Below are 16540 nucleotides of genomic sequence, written 5' to 3'. Positions count from 1 at the left end.
CAAAATGCATCACATAAATATAGAACATCTATACTTATAGCCAGCATACTAAAATAGTTTGTAAACAAGAACACTGTTTTGAGTCTCATGCACTCATGCTTAAAATAGAAACTGATTCAGGTGATGCAGAGTTCAGTGTTACATTTTCAAGGAATGCTTTCAAAGGTGTTGATTGGAGAACGAAAGGGACATCTGTCCCTATGAGGAGTTATTAATTATACTGGATGCCAAGTTTGGCTTGGACTGAGTTCTTTAGGATCATGCTGGAAAGGGATGAGAGGTCTTTTGATCTTTCTTGTCTCTCAAAAATGTCGGACAGACTGGAAGTGGGATCCTGTGATAACCAGCCTGGAAAAATAATTGCACTGCCCTAATTGCCTCTGTTAGCCTTTCTGCGACTAGTCTCAGATTCTGGCCTTCCAGCACATCTTTCTTCAATAGAATTTTATTTCATTATCATTAAGTTGTACCAATTTACACACTCTCTTGTTGTAAAGTGCAGAGTAGCAGTCAAAATGGTAACTTCTGGTCCCCGCTCATTACTTTGCACAGGGCTCATTGACAAATTGATTGAGTGTCCTATACTTCTACACAGTTCTTCACATGGTTCATTCCCCAGGGCAATGTCTTGACCAATCAGTGCCAACCTACTCGGCTTGAATTTGAACAAAGCTGGGCAGTTAACTGTCCCATGCTGCATTCGCCATAGCAACACCTCCACCAATCAGAGTCCACTTTCCAACCAATCAGCATTCCCTTCTCATGCAGTATAACCTGTTGTTCCCCCTTTACTGTTAGTAATTTCTTGCAAGCTGATCTGATGAATGCAAGGCCAAAATCTTTGAAAGTATGTCTCCTTTTTCAGCAACAGACAGTTTTTCTCAGTAGAGTGGAATAATAGTTGGCAGGGATAGAGTTATTCATTGGCAAGAGGCTCAGCTACCATGGGAAGAGGCACAATGCACAGTGTTTTTGGGCACCGGGTTTGGACGATGCTTGAATCTTGTAGAGTGCGGACATTTCCCAGTTGCAATGGCTGGAAGGCAGTCAAATTTATGTTTTCATTGCTTGAAACTCCCCAAAACAGAAGACTGGCTGAGTTGCCAAGACATCCTTTGAGACTATGGGGCAATACAGATTCTTCCTCTTGAGTTCTCTGCTCATAGGCAAGTCCGACCCACAATGCCACAACCTCCACCATGGAGTGGGGCAAGAGGCAGGTCCCAAATTCACCCCAACTAGAATGGAGGGTGAACCCTATGCTATTGGCACTAATCTGATCAACATTGGCCATCCGGCCAACTGAACCAACCTGCACCCCCCCATCCAAGTTGCTGCGGTAACATACACTTTTACACGCATGTTGTAGTCCTGGAGATATGAATAGTGATGGTGGAGGCTCCAATTTCTGCCCATCACAAAATGGCTGACCTGGAATCACTCCCACTCTTGTCGCCTGCCATTGACATGTGTTGGAAGGATTTGCAAGTTGATACTCAACCCCTTTGGCCATATTATGAATACATCTTCCTTGGCCATCAAGTTCTAGAGTGGGATTTGAACTGGAGATTCTGGCTCCGAGGCAGGGTCACTACCCACTACACCACAAGACCTCCACAATGCAACCATGGGGGATCTAATGCCTGGGGTATGATTTCCAGCCAAATGTCTGTTTGAGAAGGTAAGGAAGCAATGTCCAGGCGATCCACTGCACATCTATCCCCTGTCATATCCCCAGAAAAGATCAACCAGATATGATTCAATGTTATCCTGGAAAGAAACAAGTATTTTTATAGACCGCGTTTCACAACCGAAGGAGAATGTCTCAAAGGGCTTTACAGCCAATGAAATGCTGTTGAAGTATCATCACAGTTGTAATGTAGAAACGCAGCAGCCAATTTGTGCACAGCAAGCTCCCACTAACAGCAATATGATAATGACCAGATCATCTATTTTCGTGATGTTAATTGAGGGATAAACATTGGCCAGATTGCAGAGGATAATTCCCCTGATCTTCTTTGAAATAGGAATCTTTTACATCCACCTGATAAGAGTAGACAGGGTTTTGTTTAATGTTTCATCCAAAAAACAGCACCTCTGACAACATAACCCACCCAAAGCAATGCTAGCCTAGATTTTTGTGATCAGGTCCCTGGAACTGGACTTGAACCCACAACTTTCTAAGTGAGAGATGAGTGTACCAACTATAATACAGCCAACGCATTTGGAGAGTACGCAGTGTCCAGTCATTTCATATTATTTACTTAAATCATTGCAGTTCATTTGGTCAGAAATCCTCAAATACTTCTTCAATTATATCATACCCAATGCTGGCAAATTCCAGTAGTTCGAGCTTTCACATGTTGCAGGATATGGCAGACTGCAGCTGGACATTAAAGAGAAGGGTCATGTTAAACCCGACCTCAAATGGCCATTATAAGGACATCTTCACTGCCTGTGCAAGAAAACTGGAACATCTTATGTTGGATTATTACAGCTAGATTTTACTTGTAATAATCAGGTACTTTATGTAGTTTGGCAATGCAGCTGTGTTCAATTAAATGAAGAAAACATAAGTTTGTAGTAATTATCCCAAATGTAGGGTGAATCCCCAAGTAACCAAACTACTCTAACAGATGGTTACATTAACACGGACATTGTAACTTCTCTCAGGGGAGAAATTCCTCATTGTTACATTTATCCCACGCAAAGCTTTAACATGGAGGAATTTGCAGAGTTTACACTAACAAAGCAATCATCCATGTCTCCTAATATTTCTCCTTTGCACAAGCTGGTGTGATAAACAGCTCCAGGGTTAGTTGTACTTGGCTTGTTATGGACTTACTGAAGTACAATGAAAGCTATGCCATGTGAAATTGTGCATTTTACAATATAAGTTCGGGCTAGGTTGGAGAAAGGAGCTAGCAATGGTGCACCAAGGAACTGAACAAGCCCAGAATCCCAGATGGAGCATGACTTCTGTGTGTGCAATGCAATGAGCGCGGTATCAGCAACAATAGCTTGCATTTATGTAGCACCTTTAACATAGTAAAACATCCCAAAGTGTTTCACAGGAGTGCTAGCAAGCAAAATATGACACAGAGTCATAGAAGGAAATATTGAGAGGTAGCTTTTAACAGTGGAACAAACTCAGAGAGGCAAAGAGGTTTGTACAGGGAATTCTAGTTCTTGGCACATAGATAGCAGAAGGCATGGCAGCCAATGGTGCAACATTAAGCATCAGGGATTCACAAGAGGCTGGAATTAGAGGTGTGCAGAGATCTCAGAGGATTGTAGGGCTGGAGGAGATTATAGATATAGGGGCCAGAATTGGGGGCAGCCCTGCAGTACACGAAATGAGTGACTGATCTCATCTGCTCTGCTAGGGTAAGTGAACCTTCTACTCTCCAAACTCGCATCAGCAATGAGTTTTTTCTCATCTTTCATGAGATGTGGGCATCACTGGCTAGGCCAGCATTTTCATTGCACATGCCTAATTGCCCTTGAGAAGGTGGTGGTGAGCTGCCTTCTTAAACTGCTGCAGTCCATGTGGCTTAGGTAAACCCACAGTGCTGTTAAGGCAGGATTTTCCAGCCCCACCAGCGGCGGGCATCAGCACAGGTGGGATGGGAACATTTGGAGAGCGGCCAAAAGTCAATTGACTTAGGGAGGGACTTCCAGGATTGTGACCCATCAGCATTGAAGGGACAGTGGTGCAGCTACAAGTCAGGGTGTATGGCTGGAAGGGGAGCTTGCAGTCAGTGCTGTTCCCACATTCCTTTGTCTTTCCAAGTGGTAGAGTTTGTGGGATTAGAAGGCGCTATCAAAGGAGCCAAAGGTGAGTTGCTGCAGTGTGTCTTGTACGTGGTACCACGCTGCCGCCACTGTGTTGGTGCTGAAGGGAGTTAGTGTTGAAGGTGACGGATGGGGTGCCAATCAGGCAGGATACTTGGTCCTGGATGGTGTCCAGCTTCCTCATTGTTGTTGGAGTTGCACTCACCCTGGTAAGTGGAGAGTAATCCATCACACTGCTGAGGTGTGCCTTGTAGATGCTGCGTAAGCTTTGTGGAGTCAGGAGGTGAGGTACTCTGCGCAGGATTTCCAGTCTCTGACCTGCTCTTTCTTCTGCTCAATCCATCAGTCTTCAAGCAGGACAAGATGGCCCACAACAGGAGGGAGACACAGAAGAGGGGAGGTGGAATGGTGGAGTTGCGACACCTCACACCATTTGAGCAGCAGGCTGCAGAGCTGGCAGGGGGTGCAGGGATTGTGCCTGTGCCAATGGCGACGTCGGGCACTCCCAACAATCCACAGAGGAAGCAGAGGTTCCAGACAAGAGTGTGCGTGATGTGTGTAAGGTCTGAGCCAGCCTATACAGTCACTCATTCTCTCTTTCTTCCATTCCAGGTACCAGCAGGAAGAGGGGGAGGCCAGCGAAGAAAGCCCCAGTCACCTCGGAGGCCGAAGAAGACCCTTTCACACCTGTGCAGCCATCACAGTTTTCACCTGCACTCTCCACCAGGGCAGAGATGCACACACACATCGGCGGGGCACAGTTCAAGAGTAGGCTCGGGGTCACTAACTGGTGGTCACTGCACTGACACGTCTTCACAGCAGCAGGCGGAGGCAATAAGAGCTGAGGCCTCTGGCGCTCCGAGGACTGCTGGAGAACAGGCCGCTGCAAAGTCCAAGTCAGATGGCGAGCCTCTGTAATTGGCCCTCGGACATGTGCCACAGATTCAACAAGATGCAGGGGAACATCAGGCAGAGGCCTTCAACAGAGTGGCCCAAGAGATGGAGGAGTGGATCTGCGTGCTCTCTGATGTCGTGGCTCCGAAATGCAAGCACCTCGAGGTCTCCTTGGAAAGGGTGGCGGACACCTTGGAAACCCGGGTCCAGCAGAACAGTTTCTGCCGGGTTTGCACTCAGACCTACACTCCATCGCTCTAGCCATGGCTATGTTTCAGCAGTGGCTTGGCGAGAGGGGAATGGGGCACCTTGACCTTCCTCCAGATGCCCCTTCTAAAGGAGTCAGGGAGGGGCCCTTGGGCGCCCAAAAGGAGGAGGAGCATCAGCCAGACACCCCAGGGCCATCCACCCAGGAAACTCCAAGGGTGTCCAGCTGCTCCAAGTCCCATCTGCCTGTGACCCCATCAGCTACAGGTGGTCAGGCCAAGGAGGGTGCACCTGCCCCATAGCAGGAGACTTTTAGCAGGCCAGGGCCTTCCAGGCCTCGGACCTCCAGATGATACCTGTCCGAGTCATCTGAAACAACAGGGCATAGCAGTCAGCAGGCTGTCTCCACCTCTACTGTGGATCTTGGGGATGCACCTAGATGTAGTGGTAGAACAAAGGAAAATGAAGAAGTTTTGAATGCACACTGGTGGCATGGATATACAATCATTGACTATGGTTTTGGCACTTGTAAATATATGTTAGCTTGCACTGATTGGAAGTCTCCAGGTTTCATTCTTGCTTATAGTTGTTTTAATGGTCACCTGCACTCCATCCCTTCCAGGTGAAGGACATCCTGGGGGCCAAGAAGGGTGTTCCTCCCCCTAATACATGCCTGCGCATGGAGACATTGCTCTTCAACAAGGGTGAGGAGAGCCATGTGCAAGAAGCCTCTCTCTCACACACTATTCCGCTTCCCTCCACTGGCCCTCGATACACTATCGAGAGACCTTTGCCTTGTCCTAATAGAAAGACAAACCACATGAGCCCTTGTCAGGCATGTCCATTCCCTCAGGAGATGGGGGTTTACAGTCCCGAGTTGGCTGCCCCCTGTAGGCGTCCACCCTCTCCCTAACTCTGACTGGAGCCAATGATACATGGCTTGGAGTGAATGGCAGCTCTGCGCCTTGCTGGGATCTTGTCGTAATGAGAACCCTCTGGGCCAGACCTGCTGCCATGTGGGCTTTACCAGTGAGGGTTTCAAAAGAACAAAGCTCTTATACAGTCTCCCCATGATTATTAGGGTTTCCCTTTAGTTGTCCAGTTGTACTGACCTTCAGCTCCACCCACCCAAGAAGACCCTCCTCCCACCTCGATGTTTTGCTGTTGGACATCGAGGGCGCTGTCTTGCTGGCGAGCTGCCTTTCTTTCATGATGATGAGTGTAAGTTTTGAAACCATCTCCACCACCTTTTACCCTCCTGTCACCCACCAACTTCCCCCCATCACCATTGACACTCCCAATGTGACCTTTACTCACCCCTCGGCAACCCTTGAACCTCCCCCCATCACCCTGGACCCTATAACTATCAGCCTTAATATGTCTTCCCTCTGCACTGAGCCCACACCAGGCACCGTACCCATGCCCACCCTGATCCTGCCCACTCCTGTTATCCATGCCACCATTCTTGTCCCCCCTCAATGACCCTTTCAGTGAGAACTACACCTGCTGTACACACACCCCGACCCTCCCATCCTACCACATTCCACTGCCCCTTCTCACACTGACCATCCCTTCTGACCATCAGCAGGTGTGGAGCCTCGGGGAGCTGTCCAGGAGAGAGTCTAATATCTGGCAGCAGTCATGTCCTCACACCAGGTGGGAGGGCAATGCAGGAGGGCACTCTGCCCCACGGTTCTCTGACGAGTGCCTGCGCACTCTCATGGAGGGAGTGAGTGCCCGGTGTGATATTCTCATGCCGCAGGATGGCAAAAGGAGGCCACCCGACCTGACAAAGGAGGCCTGGATAGAGCTGGCTGCACAGGCGAGCGGACATGGTATTGTGCGCCGCACATGGATCCAGTGCCGGAAAAGGTTCAATGATCCCCAAGGGTGAGTACTGACTTTGCAAGGAACTGTGTGTCGATGTCTTGGAGGGTGGCCATTCATCAGGGGTGTGAGCACATATGGTTCATAACTCTGTGCTGGTCAAAGCTGGGAGCTGTGCCCGCTTGCCTTGTGTGTATGGAAGGTTGAAATGTGCCAATCTGACGGGCACCTCAGTCTGCGTCTCCTTGGAGCGGGGCAGCAGTGCGAGGCTGGGATGGTGTGGCAGGGTGCACTAATGAATGCACTTTTGCCCATACAGGAGAGGAGAAGCCATAATGCACAGGCGCACGCACAAACGGGTGGCGGGGTCCCCAACTTACTAATACTTCCCGAGTTCGAGATGGACCCTCTAGACATGAAATGTGAGCATGGAGCAAGCTCCACAGGTCATGGAGAGGCAGGAATCTCGGATGAAGGTGAGGTTCCAGTGGACAGGTGAAAGACTGGGGGAACATGTAAGAGTTCTAGGATCGTGTCATCTCCAATGAGAAGTACTAATCAACAGTCCCTATAACTCATCCAATCACAGTGCCTCAGTGAGGCAGTTGTCCATTCTGACAAGCAACAGTACTTTGTGCACAGTCACTTTGTTACAATGTGATCAACGGACATATTCTGTTCCTCCCTCAGAAGCACCATCCTCACCATACCCAATAGTCCCTGAGGACCCTCCCTTAACACCCAAGGAGAAGCAGTGGACAGATGCATCCACGTCACATCCTCTCTTCAAACCAAGCACCAGCGCTGATACAGGCACGTTGGTGGGCAATAGTGCGTTGGATCAGGTGGTAGTGCACAGTGGTGAGGGCACATCACACTCGCTTGAAGAGCTGGTGGAGGCAGAGAGTGCCCAGGGCGCCAGCAGTTGGAGGACTGCTGGAGACCAGGAGCATGCTGAGTCCGAGGCAGATGATGAGCCTCTGGAGTCGCCCATCAGGTGGCAGATGCTGGATGTCCAGCGGGATGTGCAGGAGGATCTGGTAGAGATCCCTGAAGGTCTGCGTGCCATGGTCTCTGTCTTCGTTGAGACCATGTGGAGTGTGAGCACTGCGTTGACCCGGAGCTCCGAGCACACAGCCTCCTCCATAGGGACAGTGGTGACTCTCATGGAGAGGCAGCTCCAGGAACATAATCAGGGGCTTCTGGGGCTGCGCTCAGCCACACACTGCAAAGGCTCAACAGGTCACTGCCAGTGTGGGAGATGAGTGAGGCACCTAGTCACTCTGCTAGGTGCCCGTCCATCAATGGCGAGCAGAGAGGTTAAAAACCAACCTCGTGCTGGTGGATGAGATGCAGTCTCAGGGCTCTCCAGATGAAGGCAGCAGCTCCTCCGTCCCTCTGTCAATGCCCGTGGCATCTGATGAGGCCACGATGACTGAGAAGTACCCAGCTATGGAGCTGGATATCCCTCCCAGGCAGTGCCTGCACAGGGTCTGCCAGCCAGAGATATCAGCCAAGGTCACCAGGGCCGAAAGGACATCACAGTCAGCAGGCCAGCGAGGGAGGGCGGGGGCACCAAGACACAGCCTCACAAACAGAACTATAAACACAAGAGGGGCTGTCATGGGTGATATTACTTCAGTTGAAACGTGTTCTATGTTCAAATTGTGTCAACATGACCACCATTTAAAGATGTTATTATGTTTCATGATCTGAATGTCCTTTATGTTTCTCATAGGTGTTGGGCGTGGGAGTGGCTTGTGACCGATGGGAATGGCCGCAAACTTTATTTCAGAGGTTAGTTGGCATAGGGGGTGACAGGATGGCCCCATCAGGAACGTTCAGTAAGGAGGTGTCACCCTTGCCCTCGCTTTCAAGCCAAGCCTTGGATGCCGAGCTGGATGAGCGGAGAATCAAGGCCTCCCTGGTCTCCCTGCCTCACACAAGGTTCCTCACTTCTGCAGTCATGTCCTCACCCTGGGCCTCCTCCGGCTCCTCCTCAGACCCATCAGTTGAGTCATCCTCTGTGGCCTGGGGATCTGCCTCGCTCTCTTCATCCTTCAAAACGTCCCATCTTGACAGCGTCGGATCGTGCAGAGCGCAGCACGCAACGACAATAAGCCAGACGAGCTCTGGAGGATATTGCAGTGCTCCCCGTGATCGCTCCAGGCAGTGGAACCTCATCTTGAGCAGCTCAGTGGTCCTCACAGTTACCATCCTTGTAGAGGCATGACATCTATTGTACCTCTCCTCCGCTTCTGTTCCTGGGTGCCGAGTGGCTTCATGAGCCACCTTTTCAGGGCATAGCCTTTGTCACACAGGAGCCAACCATCCAACCCAGCTGGAGTAATGAACAGCCTTGGCACCTGGGAGTGCCACAGAATGTACGCATCATGGGAGCTCCACGGGTACCTTGCACATACTTGCAGAATCTGTGTCTTGTGATCGCAAGCCATCTGCACATTCATGGAATGGAACCCCTTTCTATTCACAAAGACACCCGGCTCACCCACTGGAACTTTGATGCCAATATGATGGGTACAGTCAATAGCACACTGGATGCAGAGGAAGCCTGCAAATGCTGCAAAGCCTCAGGCTCGCCCAGCCTACCTGGCCTCATAGGTCCAGAAATGAATGAATGTCGTGACCCATCTGAAGAGAGCATCAGTGACCAGCTTGATGCAACTGTGGGCAGCAGATTTGGACACACCACGTGGATCCCCCAGTGACTCCTAGAAAGAACCGGTGATGAAAACGTTGACGCCCACTGTAACCTTTACAGCCGCTGGCATAGGGTGGCCACCCACACAGTTGGGGGCAATCTCCAGTCTAATCAGCTGGCATATGGAGATTACCCTAGAGAGGCAGAACCTCCTTCGGCACTGGACCTCGGAGACATCCAGGAAGCTGGAGCGCTGCCTGTAGACTCTGGATGCAGGATAGTGGTGTCTTCTGAGGAGCCTCCCATCTTGCCCTTCCTGCTGACTTGTACCACTGTGGCTGCAGCTCTCCCCCCACAGCTCGCTCCCTGGGATGCTCCTTGGGATGCTGCCTGAGGAACCCTGGCCTCCTCTCCCTTCTGCTCCCCTCTCCTCACCAGTGGAGTACACTGTACCCATTTGCTGCAATGCAAGTGGCACTGTCTCATGCATTGAAGGATGCACTCGGCAGAAAGCCTCCAAGAAAGCCGGAAAGACAAAAGAGTTCTCAAGAAAAAGCTAGCAATGCAAAGAGTCCAGCAGAAAACGCAGAAAAGACTATGAACTATCAGAAACAAGCCAGCATGAAAAACCCTCACCTAAATTCCTAACTGCTCAGAGGGCTCCAGTCCCCTTTTATCCTTCCCTGGAATGAGAAATCCATCAAATCAGAATGGCCACCTGCCCGTGTTGCCCATGTGATGACTGCAAAATCACACGGGCAACGTAAAATTCAAGACGATTGGCTTTTTAATGGGCTTAATTGCCCGTTTAATTGTTGGCACTTCCGGCTTCCACACGCACACCCACTGACCTCAATATAGCACGAGGGCACGATGACGTCGGGATACTTGCACGATGTCACGCTAGTTCAGGTCGGCCAAGCATCCCCACCTGCAACGTAGAATTCCGTCCCTCCAGCTTAATATCAGCAAAACTGAGCCATCTTCTTTTAGACCCTGCAAACAAAGGTGGGCCCCCAGCCCCGACTCTACCCCACTCTCCAGCTGCCACCTCGGGTTTAACCCAGAGAAGCTTGGCGTTTTGTCCAACACTGAGCTCAGCAGCAACTGGCACATCTCAAGCAAACTTGTCAACCTCCCCACTTCTATCATTCACAACCTGCAGGTCATACTGCAGCTCAAGCCCCCATTCACACGACCACCTCAAATCCCATTACCCAGTTTCTCACCAGACCCCACCGGCTCGCCGTGAACTAGAGAAGCGACTGTAATATTTACATCCTCACTGTCAAATTCCTGCTAAGCTCTGTTCATCCCCACTCCCATGAGCATGTCCCGGAACAAACCCTCCACTGCCTCAATGTTGACCTAGTTCTGAATCTCTGTTCTGTCCACTCCTGCATTAGTTACACCTTCAGCCACCTTGGCCCTGCCTTCGGGAACTCTGTCTTTCCACCTTCCTAGCTACCTCCCTGCCTCAAAGGCCTCCTTAACATTCTCCTCTGTAATGATGTTGTTTCTCCTCCCAGACCATCTTCTTTCCACTTGGTGCCTGCTCAATAGCCCACCATCACAGTGCTGGGAAAGCCCCCCGAATGTCCCCATGGGTGTGTGAAAGGCACAGAATATAAATTGATGACATTAGAGAAAATAGAAGGCAGGCTGAGATGAGGTGGGTGTACCCATGCTGAGGATGTACCAGAATAGAACGATCAACTGAACTTCACAGAGAAGTAGGGGCTAAGAAAGCTCTATATCAGCAGAGAGGTTGCCACTGACTGGCCCTGAGACAGCCCAATGGTTGTGGACCCAGATGGTCTCTAGGCCAGAAGTAGGTAGGACAAAGTATGGTGGGGGCGGGGGGAGCTAGGGAAGGGGGATGGGAGCAGCGGGGGTGGGGAGTTCAATCTCAGGAGGGGGAGAACCTGAACAACAGGCTGGTTTTCTGAAGCATAGAAAATCATCCAGCAACTCTTAGACCCTTAGACAATAAATCCTACCTGCACGCTCCCCTTTAGTTGGAGCAGAACCAGCTCACGCTCCACTCAATACTGTCCTAAACTGGCAAACAGTTTTCTATGTATATCATAGGACCCTCAGGCAGGCACCATGGCAATCTAGGAGTACACTCTGAGAAGATTGTGGTAGCTACAGCCATGGCTGGAACAAAGCACTAAGTCATTCACCACCATTTTTAGGAAGTTACTGCCCCATTTTCATCAGCTGGTAGTCCTCAAAACCTATCGCAAATAGTCTTGAGCATTGAGGTGTAGCCCAAAGAAAACATGTGCTGTGTACTGTATCAATACAGAAACTTTGATCTTATTGATATGAAAGAACAATCTCTAAAATTGGCTTTGTATCACTTTTCTGAAGAAATATAGAACCAAATGTTATTCCACTGGCCTGAAACCCTTCTCCAACCATTGCCTTAGGCTGAACCAAACTACTTGAAGCATCAACCTCTTATTTAACACTGAACTGAACTTCCGACCTCACATCCTTCCCATCACAAAGATCACCTACTTCCAACTTTGTAATGTCACCTCCTTATTTCCCAGCCTCAGGCCATCTGCTGCTGAAACCTCCATCCATGTACTTATCACCTTAGGCTTAACCATTCCAACGCTCTTCTGACCAGCCTCCACACTCTACCAACGTCAGCCCATCCAATACCCTACTGTTTATATCAAGTCTTGCTTTCCCATCCCCATTGTCCTCACTTAGATAAGTAGGCTCCCCATTCCCCAATACTTCCAATTTAAATTTCTCATTCTCATGTTCAAATTCCTTTATGGCTTTGCCCTTCCCCATCTTTGTAACCTCTTCTGTAACCTACAACCTCTGCCCTATCCCACACCATCCCAACCCCAAAAATCTCTTCCTCAGAATTTGACCTCTTGCTTATCCTGTCCCACCTTCACTGTCTAAACCCATTTTTGTCTGATTATGCCTTTGTAAAGCGCCTTGGGTCATTTTTCTATGTTAAAGGTGCTATACAAATGCAAGCTGTTGCTGCTGATTATTGTGTTGAAATGACAGTTTATTTTAGAGTTAAGAATCTTTTCATTGTCTTAAATAATTGATGTTAAATGTGATCTGTGCATTGGTCTATAGGGTGCAGTAGAAAGTCTGAACTACTTCCATGTTTAAATGGCAATAAGATGTTCATGCTCTGCAATAAAGGCCCAAGAATATTAAACAAATCATTGTGTGCATTTCACACAAGACTCAGCATATGTTTGCTTAACAGCAGTGCGTGGTGGGAAGCAGAATTTAAACACAATGGAGAAAAGGCCTGTGTGGGGTGAGGGACTGTGTTAAAGTGAGAATCGATATTTTGTTAAGTGCATAATGCAGAAAACAACAGCATTAACTTACCAATAACTCAGACTTGCTGCTGATAGGGAGAACTGGATATATACTGTGCTAAATTTCATCCTGTGGTAACACAGTGGGGCAGAATTTCCAACTACACTCATCACCCTGCCAGTAACACATCCCATTTCCTGGTGTGGGCCTCATTAAGGTGGGCTTGGAATGTTGTTCCCATTCCTGACTGGCTTGCCAAAGCCGGGGAGGAGGGTAGCGTAGTTCAGTTGCAATGGATAAAATGCTGCAGCTATTCATACTCCTTGAAGCGCTGGGACAGATCAGGAACTCACAACTATGTCAGACGGAGGCGCAACTTTGAGGATTTCAATGCTGGCAAGAGTCCACAGCTTCTCATATATATGAATGGGTGTCCTCTAGGCACTCAAAAGGGCAAGAATAGACCATCTCCTAGGACAGGGCAGAAGGCCAGCGAAGAGACTAGTGTAGGCATAATAGTGTGGGCAGTGAATTCCACTTCTACCATGCATTGCACAGTCATGCTGTGCAGCAAACAGTTTCATGACCGTACAAGGTTAACCAAGGTAAATGAAGGCGTAATTACCCATGTATACCCTGAAACAGTGGTAGAAACATGTCTGGCCTCCATAATTACCTTACCCTCCCTTTGTAAATCACAAAATGAATTTCACACGGAAATCGCACTTTCTGCAGAAACATTTCCTTCCCACCAGGTCAATATGCTATCTTTTGGCATCTGAGACTGAGGGTCATAGGTTAATAATATAAGGAAAGGAATTTTCTACACATGAAAGTGTTTTCAGCAAGGAATGGGTTGGAGAACCTGGGTGAAATTCATCATTGTGCCCATCAGATACCTTTCTCACTCTTCATTCTGCTTGCAAAGAAAAGGCTACCAGAGATATCAGTGACAACAAACAGTCATAGGAGGGGAAATGAATACACTGAGGCTACTAACTACATTCAAGAAGGAAGCTTACCACTCAAAAGACTGAGGCAGTAGAAGATGGGGATGTAAGAGGTGAGCTAGCAGGAACAGATTGGTAACAGCAGGGATTATCTGCAGCTCCGTCAGTAGCTATAGTGTACAAATGTTCAATAAAATTGAGAGAGCTCCTTTTAATGCAGAGTAAGATTTCAACCTCAATTCTTAGAGAATCCTTTCCTAAAAGTCTTCTCATTTGGACTTTCCTGGATAATAGCCAGCCAGATAGTAACCAGTCTTTGGGGCCACCTGACATTTCCACCTCAACAACTGCTGGACCCTCTCACCCATCATCGTGGTATCCATCACCAGCCCATTTTTACCCACGAGGGCATGTATTTAGTGAGTCAGAGGGAATATCATTGGGTAACGCGTGGAGCACCAATTAACAAGAAATGGATGATGAAGAGGCAGTCATGCCTGCCTCGAGTATGGGTAAGTGACTGCTGTTAGTTGAAGAACCTAAGGCCCTAAATCTCAGGGATTATAACTAAAAATGACACAGCATCACACTCATGTGCAGACACCAACCATGGTCCCCATGAATGTGGAGAAGTTGGAGGAGTCAGCTACCTGGAGCTATAACAATGAAAGGGGTTTGAGAGGCAATGCAGATCACCATAGAGAAGGATCTAAGGACAGTCATAACCTCCAGATTGACGGTTATGGCTGTTTTTATTGATTCCTCATAAGACAACCTTAAGAACATAACTCAAGCCTTCCAAGGCTTAATCGGGACTATTCGATCTGCTCTCTAGCCAGTTAGTAGAGCAACCAACCAATAGAGCCAAAGCTCGTACCATTGGACTGCTCGGTGAAGATGCCTCTAGCTCAGGATATTGACCCAATGGTACCACCCTTGCAGTCCCCTCTGATGCCACCACAGGCCAGAACTTTCCACCAGTGAGCTTTCACACAATCACTTGACCTGTGGCCTCCATTGTGCTCTCATACATTTGAGTCATCATCACCTTTGTAATTGTTTCCTTGATTTGGATCAGAGTGGAAATACAGGAAAATGCCAGGGTAGATAAACTACACCAACACAGATGTGGTGAGTGGGTGGCCGAAGCTTCTGGGGGGATGCTGTGCAATGTATTTTTGACAGATAATTTTTGGGGCAGGGTTTCAGCTGAATTTCCCTAAGGCCTATTTTGTTTCTTGACTACAGTTACACAGCTCATAATTAGCTGATACTCCCAAAGAAAATTCAGATCTTTATTAGTCAAGATGGCTCTAAGGATGCCTCAATCCTAATCTCCTGGTGTTGCCTGTAATTCAGTACAATATGCTGGTTAATTCTCCACTGCTCTTGGTTTCCAATGTTTAACTTTCTTTATGGAGAGGCATCCAGCCACAAGTGCCCACTTCCCCATAGAAAGAAGAAACAGTTTGAAGAGGGAGCTTTATCAGACCTTTCTTGTACACTTCAAAATAGAATAAACAGGACTCTGGGACAGGTCTCTCATGTCCACAGCTGTGCATGGTCCAAAGAGACTAGGGACTGGATGGCAACCAGAAAGATTCCAGATTCCATGGCCCTTTACCCTGAATTTAAGACTGAACAAAGGGCTGGAGATATGTATCTTTCAATTTGAAAACTTCTGTTCTGACCAATCCATGTTTCAAATTTACATTATGTGTAGAACTTGCATAGGTTTCCCTACTATTCCACACACCTATAACATCAAATGAGTCAAAACAGAAAAGTTACCTATAAAGGAGAATTTGCAAAGACATCAAGGGTTTAAATTGAGCCCCTTTCCAAATTCTGCTGTCTAATTAACAGCTAACACAAGTAAGGAATATTTACTCGATTAGGCTTCATCACATAACCTAGACAATGGAAGATGTATTAATCATTAATTGCAGAATATCTTCTTACACTCCATTGCCCATTATCAAACCTACTGGTCAGACTGAATGAAGTATAATGGTAGGAAACTATGGGCAGAACTTTGCACTTGGTGCGTGGGCTCGGTGGGTGGGGGGAGGTCGGGAAGCCAACCGCTGCCCGCGATCGGGATCGGACCGCGATTTCATGCTGGCGTGCCAATTAAGGCCCGCCCAGTGTGAAACGCGAGTGGCAGTGCTCAGCGCTGCCTGTGCAGGCAGGGGGAGAGGGGGGGTGCAAGTGGGGCGAGTGCAAACCTCATGCATGCACAGAGCTGCCTCAGGGAGATGATGAAGCGCTTTTTAAAAAAGCAAATAAAGAAAATAAAAATGTAATAAAACATGTCCCCCCTTCATGTGACTCTGTCACATGAGCAGGGACGTGTTATTAATTAAATTTTAAAACTTTTATTTTTATTTGCTTTTGGAAACCTCATCGCACCCATGTGCAAAAGTCGCTTGGCCTTTTCGCCTGCCTGCCATTAGGTTGGACGGGCAATGGAAAATTTAAGTTAATTGATTATTTAATGGCCTTAACAGGCCTTTTAATTGTCAGCGGTGCAGACCTGCAGTCAGGATATCACTACTTACAATGATACAATCGGCACAGTTATACTAATATAGCAGCTCACAGGCAGTGGTGGGAGGCAGTGGGTGACAATTTTGAAGTGGATCATGCATTGGACGGGGAATGGGAAGAGTGATCACAACGCCTGCCTGATGTAGCTAACATGGGGCAAGAACTATATCAGCTGCCAGGTGTCAGTAGTGTCTAAGTAATGGACTGTTCATTTTATCTAAGCACTTTCATGGGGGTGAAAAATTCACTGTCTATCTGCAGAAATCGATAAAGGGGAGGGCCAAGGCAATTAGAACGGTGGGCAGGGGATGGACACCAAACTAACTTTTGGGAGGAATTTTAG

The sequence above is a fragment of the Cetorhinus maximus genome, chromosome 3, assembly GCF_964194155.1.
Source record: "Cetorhinus maximus chromosome 3, sCetMax3.hap1.1, whole genome shotgun sequence".
Taxonomy (NCBI): domain Eukaryota; kingdom Metazoa; phylum Chordata; class Chondrichthyes; order Lamniformes; family Cetorhinidae; genus Cetorhinus; species Cetorhinus maximus.
This window is presented reverse-complemented; position numbering follows the sequence as displayed.